Genomic DNA, 12543 nt, shown 5'->3' with positions numbered 1-12543 from the left:
GGCCAAGTTCAGCCATTGACTCAGCAATGGGGCAGCTGCTCCATCTTTGCAGTGTTTGGTCCTCTTACAGCAAAAGTTTCCACCTGTGGCTGGTGTTATGGTTTCCTGAAGTTGCCATAACAAATTGCTACAAACTATGTGACTTAAAACAACAGAAATACATTCTCTCAAAAGAGGTCTGACATCAAGGTGTTGGTAAGGCCATGATCCCTCTGAAGGCTCCAGGGGAGAGTCTTTCCTTGCTTCTTCCAGATTCTGTTAGTTCCAGAAGTTTCCTGACTTGTAGCCATATAATTTCAGTCTCCAATTTCATTTTTACCTGGACTTCTTTCCTGTGTTCATGTGTCTGAAATCTCCCTCTCCTTTCTCTTATAAAGATATTAGTCATTGGATTCGGGGCTACCCTAAATCTAAGATGCTCTCATTTCTATGTCCTTAATTGCATCTGCAAAGACCCTTTTTCCAAATAAGTTCACCCTCATAGATTCTGGGAGTTAGGACTTGGACATATTGCATTTGGGGCCACTATTCAACCTGCCACAGCTGGTATCTGGGAATGGAATCCAGTCCATGCCTACCCCCACCTTGCATCAAAAAGCAGGTTGTATGCCATGGGAGAGTCAACACTAGAAGAAGTCTGGTTGACTAAGAGGCCAGTAAAGTTAGAATCAGGTTAGGAGCAACTTGGGCACAATAGTCAGGGGTATGTCACAGAGTAAAATATACTATAGATCAAAGATTCCATACTCACTGCAAGAGAATATAGCAGATGCGTTTTCTGCACCATTCCACATCCCCATAGGCAACCTCCACGATATAGAAATCAGAGAAAGAGGTGGTAAATAAATGCCCTACACATAAAAAGACTGTGAAAGGTGGAGAGAAGAAGGCAAACTAGCTAAGGACCTTGGGACCCAAGGAACAACATGATGGTGAGTTCCCTGAGGTGTTGTTGTTGTTGTTGTTGTTGTTGTTATTGTTTTGTTTTGTTTTGTTTTTTGCCTCAAACATCCCAGACTTGTTACTGAAGAAGCCAGCAACCTGGCAGCACCAACAGACACAGACCACAAAGGCCCCAGCAAAAGCCTACTCTCTCTAGCCGAAGGATCAGGAAGCCTATCTAGACAGAAAACTTTTAGACAATGACTGTTCTACTGCAGCAAGTACCATAGAAAAAAAAAGAACTGTGGCATCATTCCCCCACAACCTGAGAAACACACACACACTAGCAAAAGCCAAGTAGAGAGTCTAGATTTCCACCCTTACCTGGTTGTAACAAGACATCTAATCCCCACCCGCATGTAGGGTGGAATAAGAGAAGGTTGAATAAGGACCTGGGACTTGCATCTATACTGAGTATGTGTATGTTTAAAAAGTTTCAGAAAAAAGAAAAGAAGAAAGAAAGAAAATATAAAGAAAGCCAAAAGAAAATTTTAGAACAGAAAAAGACAATAAACAAAATTTAAAATCTCAATGGGTTAACTCAAGAACAAAATGGAGAGGACAGAGGAAAGAATCAGTGTATTCAAGGATAGAAAAATAGAAATGACCTAATCTGAAAAACAATAAAGAAAATAGAATTAAAGAAAGAAGAGGAGTGAACAAAGCCTCAGGGAACTGCAGGACTATAACATAAGATCTAATATACATCATTCATGTCACTGGAATCTTAGAAGAGGAGGAAAATGAGGGCAGGACTGAAAAAGTACTTGAAGAAGTAATGTTCCCAACTTAGCAGAATGCGTAAACCTATAAATTCAAGAAAATGAACAAACTCCAAATGGGATAAACCCAAACAAACTCATGCTGAGGCACATCATAGTCAAACTTCTGAAAACTAAAACAGAAAAATCTTGAAAGCAGTGAAAGAAAAATGACTTCACTTATAAAGGAAAAATAGTTTGAATGACAGTAGATTTATCATCAGAAACTAAGGAGGCCAGAAATAAATGGCATATTTTCAAGAAAGAAAAGAAATGAAAAAAAAGAACTGTCAAGATAGAATTTTATATCCAGCAAGAAAAATTCTTCATGAATGAAGGGGTTAGTCAAGGCCTTCTCAGATGAAGAAAAACTAAGAATCTGTTGTCAGGAGGTCTCTCTTAAAAGAACAGCTAACAATTTTCTAAACAGGGAAATGATAAAAAAGAAAGCATTTGAAACATCAGGAGGGAAGAAGGAAAAACAAAAATAAAAAGATGGGTAAATACCTATTTTCTTCTGTTCGTGAGTTTCCTAAATTATGTTTGACAGTTGAAGCAAAAGTTATAACACTGTCTGCTATGGTTGTAAATTTACATAAAGGAAATATTTAAGACAACTGTATTGTAAGTGGAAAAGGGGAAAGAGACGTAAAGGGAGATAAGGTTTCTACAGTTCACTCTAACTGGGAAAATGGCAATACCAGTAGACTTAAAAATTAGATATGTTTAATGTAATATCTCAAGCAACACTAAAAAATGCTACACAAAGAGATACTTTCAAAACCACTACAGATTAATCAAAATGGAGTTCTAAAAAAATGTTCAGGTAGCAACAGGAAAGCAGGGAACAGAAAAGGGAAAAACAAACAAAAAAACCCCAGACCAAACATAAAACAAAACAAAAACAAAACCCCCAAAAAACAGAACAGAACAACAGACTTATGCACTGATATATCAATAATTGCATTAAATGTAAATGGTATAAATACACCAATTAAAAGGCAGAGATTGACAGAATGGCTTTAAAAATATGACTCAACTTATTTTGTCTACAAGAAACTCATTTCAAATATAATGATATAGGTAGTTGGAAGGAAAGGGTAGGAAAAAAGATATCACTCAAGAATTAATCAAAAGAAAGCAGGGGTAGCTATATTAATAACAGATAAGGTACAGTGTAGAGCAAAGATAATGACCAGAAACAGAGAGGGACATTATATGATAATAAAAGGGCCAATTCACCAAAAAGACCAATCCTAAGTATGTATGTACAAACAGAGCTGCATATATGTTAAGGAAAACCTAAAAGAAAAAAAAACAGATAAATCTACAATTATAGTTGGTGACTTCCACATTCCTTTTTTGACAATTGATAGAACAACCAGACAGAAAATCAGTAGGATATAGAATCAACACCACCATCAGCCAACAGAATCTAATTGACATTTATAGAACACTCTACCTAATAACAGCAGGATACACATTCTTTTCAAGTGTCCTTGGAACACATACCAAGATATACCATATCCTGGGCCACAAAACAGACCTCAACAAATTTTTAAAAAATTAAATCATACAGAGTGTTATCTGACCATAATAGAAACAAATAGAAATCAATAACAGAAATATAACTGGAAAATCACCAAATACTTGGAAATTAAACAACACACTTCTAAAAAACTCATGGATTCATGGGTCACTTTCTCAAGTGAAAAAAATACCTTGAACTAAATAAAAATGAAAATATAACAAAATTCATGAGACAGAAATCAAGCAGTGCTAAGAGGAAAATTTATAGCACTAATGCTTACATTAGAAAAGAGGAAAAGTCTCAAATCAATAATATATCTCAAGAACCTAGGAAAAGAACAAAATAAACACAAATCAGAGGAAGGAAATAATATGGATAAGAGCAGAAAATGAAAACAGAAAAACCATAAAGAAAATCAATGAAACAAAAAGTTGATTCTTTCAAAAGATCAATAAAATTGACAATCTTCTGGCAAGAAAAAGACAAAGAGAGAGAATACACAAATTACCAATAGCAGGAATAAGGCAGGATTATAACACCCTGCACACATCAAAAGGATAAGAGAATACTGTGAACAACACTACACACGTAACTCTGACAACACAGATGAATTGGACCTACAGGTAACATCATATTTAATGGTTAAAGGGTAAAAAACTGAATGCTTTTCCCGTAAGATTGGAAATAAGACAAAAATATTCATACTTACCCTTCTCTTCATCTTTATACTGGAGTTCCAACAAAATGCAATAGGACCAGAAAAAGAAAGAAAAGGCATACAGATTGTAAAGGATGAAATAAAACTGTCTCTATTCACAGATGACGTATTTTTCTATGTAGAAAATGCCAAGGAATATATAAGGTATTAGAATTGAGTTTAGCAATTTCACAGGATACAAGGTCAATGTGTTAAAAATGGTCTCATTTAAAAATGATATTAATTTTTATATAGTAGTGATGATCAGTTGAAAATTTAAAATGTTTATGTGCCATTTGTAATATCATCAAAATGTGGAATACTTAGGCATAAATCCAACAACCATATGTCATATGTGAGATCTGTAGGCCAAAAACTACAAATTATTAATTAAAGAAATCAAAGAAAAGTAGAGAACTATATTGTGGTCATGTATTAGAAGGCAATCTTAAAATATCACTTCTCAAACTGATGTATAAATTCAGTGCAATTCCAATTAAAATTCTGGCAGGCTTTTTTGCAGAAATTGGCAGGCTGATTCTAAAATGTACATAGAAAGGCAAAGGAACTAGAATAAACCAAAGCGATTTTGAAAAAGAACAAAGTTGGAGGACTCATACTCTCTGATATAAGACTTACTATAAAGCTGTAATAATCAGCATAGTGTGTTACTGGTGAAAAGGTAGGCCATAGGCCAGTGAAACATACCAGAGTTCAGGTGACACAGCACAGAAACATGGGAGAGGGGTGGCGGGGAGTGGGTGGGGGGTGCGGGGGGTGGGAGGCATTCTCCTCACTCTTGAGGGAAGGTAGCACCATTCTGGGCCTTGAAAGGTGTCCACTTTAGAAGCATCAAGGGCTAGCCCCTCTGGCTTGGAGCTCAGCATTTTTCCCAGTGAGAACTAGCCACAAATACCTGAAAAGTTTTCAAAGAAGTTCTCAGGTAATGGACATCAATGGCGGGGTGGGGAGAGTGCAAAGCTGGAGTGGAAGATTAAGGAAGATGCTGCAGTCTAACCCTAGTTTATAGCCTGGTTTATTATGAGCACATGTTGACCACCTGCTGGAAATTTCTAGTTGCAGACTGGGTGAGAATTTGGTTGGGGGCAGGGACAAGAACTGCCTGTAAATAAGAACAAATGCTGGAAGTGCTACCTAAATAATAGAGACAAGAATCTAGAAAATGTGGCTTTTACCGTTGGTATGACCCCAGTAGCATGCAGATTGGGAAATTTGGGTTATGTTTACTTTTCTAGGTTTCCCAAAGTGGCTACATAAATAATAGGCGCTCAATAAACACTTGTGGAACAAACAAATAAATGAATGATCTTGTCTATACAAACAGATTCCACTGGCTGATGTAATTCATATAATGATATAAATATAATTCATAACTTATGTGACTTACATTGAGGGTAGGAACTGGGTTTTTAACTCTCTGCGTCCTCAACAAGCCTAGCAAAGTGTTCTCTGTACAAATATGATGGACCCGTGCCCGATATTTAGTACAAGATAACACCCCAACTTGAATGAGACGCATTCACGTATTAGCTCTGGTTCACTAATCCCTGCCAAAGGCACGAGGCGTTACACCAAGTTCCCATCACACCACCTCACCACAGCGACAGTAATTCAGAGTGCTGGTGGGCAGAAGCTTATGCTCATTAATTGGTAATTAGGAGAGGGAATTATTTCCCCTAAGAAGTTAAGTTTCTGCTGATATCTTGGTGGAATATTCCTTCTCTCCCACTTTGTTTACTGGCACTCAATGCTAAAAGGAGACATAGCTTATCTACATTTTTTCCTGGGTAGTTCAGTCACACTTTAGAGGTCAAGCTGTCCTAAGAAAAGTGATTTTCAGTTAATGGTTAGGAAATGAAGCTTTTCTTGTCCTTTCTGGGCAGTTTCCCTTGTGAACAAATTAACAACCTTGCAGCTTCTTAACTTTTTTTTAGCCACTGGCGTGTCCAGACTGGTCTAGGAGGAAGAATTGTTGCTAACTCAAGATATACTATGAATTATGAAAGCCAGGACCAGCTCCAGGAGGAAGGAGGGGGCCTCTGGCACAAGCTCTAGGTCCCTTCCGCCTGCCCGGAGCTGATTGGCATCAATGACACCTGTTGGCCAACTGGTCTCCCGGAAGATCTCAGATTTCAGGCTGATGGTCACAATGGCGTAGATGTTTGTGGTATGGAAATGACAGTGAAATTCCTGTCATCCAGGAAGATCCTACCAGAATCTAGAGGTTGGCCTGACCACCTCTTCCTGGCCCACATGGGTAGGGCCCCTGAGGACAATAATGAGGAATCCCTCCACCACCACCCCAGTGATGTTCTCCTTGGGGACGCAGAGGTCCTTGTAGAACTCTGCATAGGACAGAAGATATGGCCCTCCCACCCTACCGTGAAAGGATGTAGAAGACTGTGACCCCCCCAGGGCTCAGCCCATCATATGTGGAGGAGTGTCCTCATAATACGAGAGGACCCCAAGAGGGCTGAGCCCACCAGGCACATCAGGGACTCTAAGGAAAAAGGCATCCACCACAGGGCTCTAGACTCTGTCAGTGCAAACATTTTCCAAGCATATAGTGTAGAGAGGTGGTTCTTGAATATTAACAGGCATTAGAATTATCTGGAAGACATGTTGAAACACAGATGCTGGGGCCTCATCCCCAGAGTTTCCAGTCTGAGGTGGAGCCTGAAAACTGGCATTTCTAACAGGTTCCCAGGAGATGCTGGTGCTGCTGGTCTAGGACCACAAAGAACTGCTGGGCTAAAGTGTGAGATTGCCAGACCAGCCTCTTGCTCTGTCTACTGTTGTCTGAATAGGCCCATCAATAAGCCCTGTCTTCCGGTGGGGCTTGTCCTTCTCCCCTGCAGCCCCAATCCTCACTTCTGGTGTGGTCTTTGATGCCAATGTCTCCCCATCTCACCTCCAGGCCTCTGGCCCTGGTCTCGGCTCAGCTCCTGCTTCATCCAGGGATTTCCCTTGACCTCTATCCTGGCAGGTTCCCCACCGTCACCTCCCCTGGCAGGCCAGGTCAAGAAAATTCTCCACCCAGACAGCTCCTTGCTGCCTCCCCTCATTCCTGGAAGATGAACATCGGTTACATGAAGATTAACCCTTTGGAGCCTGTCAGTCCCAGCCTTGAAGGATCTTACATTCTAGCCAGAGGGAGAGGACCATTCCTCACAAAGAACCTTGAAAATATTTGTAAAGTTCTAAATCAACAAACCGGATGCAAGAGAATACAAAACTGTTCAGGTCACGTGTACCTCTCTTTATTTTTTTTTTTTTTAATTTTTTTTTTTTCAACGTTTATTTATTTTTGGGACAGAGAGAGACAGAGCATGAACAGGGGAGGGGCAGAGAGAGAGGGAGACACAGAATCGGAAACAGGCTCCAGGCTCTGAGCCATCAGCCCAGAGCCCGACGCGGGGCTCGAACTCACGGACCGCGAGATCGTGACCTGGCTGAAGTCGGACGCTCAACCGACTGCGCCACCCAGGCGCCCCAAACGTGTACCTCTCTTTAGTCAATAGCTCTGTTCCTGAACTCATATTTCCCACTGACTGCCTCAGTTAATTCCAAAGTAATTCACGAACGGTTGATCCGGGGCTAGAAGTGGCTCCTAGCCTTCGTTTTGGCTCTGCCCCCAAATGGTCAATGATCTTCCTAAAGAAGCTAAGGAGAGGCGAGACCCTGGGCTAGCAGAGATGCTGTGCAGGCCTCGAGGTTTCCAGGCCACCCCACCGAGGCCCTGTTGCCCTCATCTGCCACAAGACACTGGGGGAAGTAATGCAGTGACTGTATTCATTGTTTCTACAGATCCAGGAAAACAGCGTGGAATAAGAAATGTTTTTTAATTTAACTCGTCTGGTGTTGCCTGAGGAAAAAAAGGGGTTCAGTTACAGGCGGGTGAGAAGGGCAGCCCAGCTTCTGTGAGATTCTGAAGGGGCCTGGGAGGCTTCAGGGCCGCAGCTCTGAGTCTTCATTCCATCTCATTTCCCCCAGAACTTATGACTTTAATTTACCTGAACAGAAACACGTCCAGGCGCTGTGCCCGTGTTAGCTGCTGGAACAGGCCAAGTGAGGGTATGCAGGGAAGAGGGGCAATGAGAGGGGACCGGGGAAGGGCTGGCGGGGGGGGGGGGGCGGGCGGGGGGGGGGGTAGTTTGGACAGGCACACGTGGCTGAGAGCGGGAGGTGGGGAGAGAAAGGGAGAAGGGTGAACAGGGTGCGGGAGGTCCTGGAGGGGGGAGGGACCTGATGATGGGGAGAACACTGGTGGTGACCCTTCTCAGGTGAGGGCTTCGCTATACGAAGAGGGCTAATATAGTGAGAGACAGAGGCAGGAGTCGAAACAGGCTAGGGGGCAGAGGGGAGTGGTAAACTCTTGGTAGCAAATTTGAGCTGGGGATCCCAGAGACAAAGGCAGAAAGTGGAGAGTCTAAGTCGGGTTCTCTTTCTTTCCACAGCTTACAGATTATTATTTAAGATCCTCCCTGTCCGCCCCCAGAATACCCCTTCCCAGACCCTCCACCACCACCCCCGCCCCCAGCAAAGGTATGAATCTGTGAAGTGTTAAATACCAGCTCGAGAGGTCACCAGCAAAGATCAAGATTCCTACAGCCCGGCTCTAATCAGTGCCCCCCACCCCTGCCCCTGCTCAGAAGGCCTCAGTGCCCCCCACCTGCCGAGGTGAGGCCCCACCTGGCTCTGGGGCTGCATGACCCACAGCTCTCTAAACACCACAAGAGCGACTAGACATCCCACGTCCACCCTGAGGCCCACCTCTAAGCCACATTCCCATTTCCATGTGGCACCTCCTGGTCCCCACCCATACACACAGCTGTCCTCAGACCCGGGCAAGCACTCCTTGCTCTGGTCTTCCATGTATCAGAGGGCATCCGTGTGGCTCTTGTCGAATCACACACCTCCAGACAGGACACAGAGTTTCCAGGGCCAAGGGGATGTGCCCACTGGAGCCTCCACCCCATTTCCTAACCCATGCTCCAGAAATTCCCTGTCCAAGAGGCCAAGGCTGCTTCCAGCCCTTCCTCCAGAGTGCAGACCAAACTTCTAGGCTGTGCACCGCGGCTCAGGGCGGCCAAAGGGCAACGGCTGTGGAGGTCTGCACAGAGCCTGGTGTGTGCGTGTTCCCGTCACAGCAGAGGGTCCCTTGCTGTGTGGGATGGAGCAGAGGTGGGAGAGGAAGGGGGTGGGCCACATCGGGGCTCAGGGACAGGGGTAGATGCTCCCCATAATAATATGTTCCACACCAAAGTCTAGGGGGTAGAAAGATCTGGATTCAAGATCTTTCCAAAAGTGTTATTTGTCAAAGCAGGAAGATAGACCATTTTTTATTTAATAAGGAGTTAGTTTGATTTTTAACTCCGAGACATGTGATAGGAGGCCCCCTTTTACTCATGCCCAGGCCCTGCAAATGCTGAGGTGGGCCTGCCCAACTCCAAATGTTATCAAGTAGTAACAGTTTTTCTGAAGCTTTCAGAGGAACAGTGTGGGGGAAGGTGACATTGCATATCACAAAGCAAAACTTCATAAAATATCTCTTTAATCAGCTCTGTCTTCCTCCAAATTTCCTCTCCCCATAGCAGCCAGCTCATCACTCTCTCTCCCCAGGAACCATCTCCCAGGCCAGCCTCTCTCTTGGCAGCCCACCCCTGCTAGATCCACCTCCTCACTTCCCCACCCCCAAGCTTCTCAAAATCTCAGCTCTCACCTCTTCCCTTGGAACAAAAGCCCTGCACCTGGTTAAACAGCCCTCAGCAAAGGAAAAGTCTGTCCTGTGTCGAAATGGTCAGTGCCTTTCCATGTGCCCTGCCTTCTGCATCCCAGTCTACTGTCCATCATCACCATGTCTGTGAGTCAGCTCCCACCAGGTTAGTGCACGACCGAGGGCACAGACTGTATCTGCTTCAGCTCTAAGACTCCCCCAGCACCTGATACTTGGAGAGCATTCATGTAAACTTTCATAGGCAAATTAGTAGAGGAGCTGGGATACAGCGAGGCCTAAAGACAGGTAGAATATAAAAAAATGAAGTCAAAAGGGGAAAGGAGGAAAGGGAAAAGGAGGAAGAAAAGTGGATTCTCCATATCCTGTGGGCAACAGTGAGCCACTGAGGATTCTTGAGCTAAGGCACGACAAGATCAGTCTGCTCAGGAGTCACTGAAGTCAGGGACAGCCAAGATGCAGGAAGAGAGGAGGGCAGTTTGGCCCTTGGATGTCAGAGGGCCAGGGTACAAAGGCAGCACAAATGGATGCAGAAGGCTGTACCCTGGACTGGGCGAAAGGACTTGCCTGAGGCCGCACAGTGCAGACAGTCAGAACAAGAATTCAGGTCCCGCCATTCCCAAACTGTACAGTTTCTGCCATACTGAGTGTCAAAGGAGGTGGGGCCAGACCGAGTCTCGAGGGCCACCGAGGAGGAAAGCTTGTCCAGCAGCCATGGCCCTGGGTACACTTGTCAGGTTCCCCCCAGGCTGCTGGGAACATCCCAGGTCACAGCTCTCTGCAAGAGATTTTGGCCTTCCCATCTGGCAGGAAAGCACAGGCCCTTATTTGGGTGGGTTTGAGGAATATTCCGTGGGGAAGAGACTCCTCTTAGCTACTGTTCAGCCTCTCAGCTCCTCACCCTGGGAGGGGCGGGCAGATGGTGATGCTTATGCCCTGGGCCCTGGGGGCTTGGGGGAGGGCAGATGGGGTAACTTCTGACATCCCGTGCTCCATGGCTTCCAAAGCTTTACTCATGACTATCCCACTTTCCTACCTCTCTACTTAGTGAATTTGCAGAGTGATAGAGACAGACCCACAATCAGCCAAGGCACTTCTTCCATGAAGCCTTCAATCCTCAAACTTCCCCACTTGGTACCCAGGGCACAGAGCTAACTGTATGTCTGCTACAATCTACCACTTGCTACCCTCTGCAGATAAGGACTGTGTGGTTCTGGCCAAATCACTTAACCTCTCTGTGCCCAGTTTCATCATCTGTAAAGGAGGGCGATGAAAGTGTCCATAGGGATTTTAAGAGGATTCAGTGAGATGATAGAGTAACTGCTCTGCACCTATTAGTTGTTCTGATGATGACAATGCCTCATCTGTTGGTTGATTGTCTCCCCACCCCGCCCCCCCTGCAAATTCCCTGAGGGCAGGGATCATATCTGCTTGTTTGTGCCCACACACACACTGCCCGGTCTAGCTCAAGGACCAGCACGAGGCAGGCCCACTTACTCAATCTGCCAGCATATAGTGAGTGCTTGCTATGCACTGAGCCATGTGACAGAATCTAGGTTTAGAGATATATAAGAAATTCCAGGGCCCCCAGAGTTGAGGCAGACACAGACCTGTATATCAAGAGGTTCTTGGCTCTGGCTGAGGCTGTGAGTACAGTCAGGCACGAAGGAGGAAGCAGGCAGTCTCCATCAAGTCAAAGTTTATTGAGATGAACTGAATTGTCCCATTTGACCCCCACAGCAATCGAATTTAAGGGAGAGGAGATAGCCACTCAGCTGTGAAAATCCCACCACCAGCAAGCCGTAGGGTTGGGCCTGGGACCAAGCCCGTTACTTGTCAATAAGAGAGCCTCACAGTGAACCCCCTTGGAAGTTTCCTCCTTTTACTGCTCCCTAGCCTCAGCTTCTGCCCAGAATCTTGTAGGTCAACGGACTTCCGGGCAACACATCCATTCACTCCCTGGGCTCTAGCCCGGGCCAGCCGCGGGGCCTCCAGGGTATTTTTAGTTCTGGGCAGCCAGGCCTGGGCGGGTGATTGACAGCAGGTGGAGCCCACGTTTTCCGATCCCTCTATGTTGTTCCTGGCTCAGCATGAGAGGTGGCTGGGCATGAGGAGGGGGCTGAGGCATACCTGGCACCCCAGCCCACAGCTGCCTCATTGTCCCCAGGGGTGGGGCTGGGCTGCTGCTGCCACTGACCCAAAGCTGGGAGCATTCTTTCCTGTTGATTCATGCAGGGAATGCTTTGGGCCCTGTTGGGGCGGGGCAGGGGCACTGGGGGGACATCTGGGACGTGGGCGGCCAGGGGTGGACAGTAGTCCTCTAGCAGCCAGGTCAGTGTGACCTGGCTGTCACCCAGGGATGAGAAAGGTCCACCTTGCTTTCCTAGCCCTATCACATTCTGCCTTGTGGTCGTGTTTGTTTACAGGTCTGCCTCCCCTACCAGACGGGGAAGCCCCCTCCCACCCCAGCAGTGTCTAGCACCCCAGCACCCTGTCTAGCAAGGAGGAGGAGAAAATCGATAAAGATCTGCTGAATGAGGCTTTGGAAGGACACTCAGACAAGGTTGGGGGAAGGGCGGGTACCAGGCTGTACTGATCGGGACCTAGGGAGGAAGCTAGGAGGCTGGAACTCTCTGCCCATTTTATAGATGGTGGCACTGAGGCACTGGGAGGGACCAGGACTAAGGGAAAGAATTTGGAGCAAAGAGGCTGGGATTCAGGTGCCTGGGAGCTCAGTTAAGGTGATGGAACTCCCCTCTTTCAGCCTTTTTTACTTTTGTCTTATTCTATAGTTTCCTGCTCCCCATGGGGCGCGCGCGCGCGCGCGCGCGCGCGCGCGCGCGCGCACACACACACA

Source organism: Herpailurus yagouaroundi, unplaced genomic scaffold (genome assembly GCF_014898765.1).
Source record: "Herpailurus yagouaroundi ecotype Mexico unplaced genomic scaffold, PumYag 163, whole genome shotgun sequence".
NCBI lineage: Eukaryota > Metazoa > Chordata > Mammalia > Carnivora > Felidae > Herpailurus > Herpailurus yagouaroundi.
The sequence above is the reverse complement of the archived record's forward strand: the minus strand, read 5'-3'. Positions refer to the sequence as shown.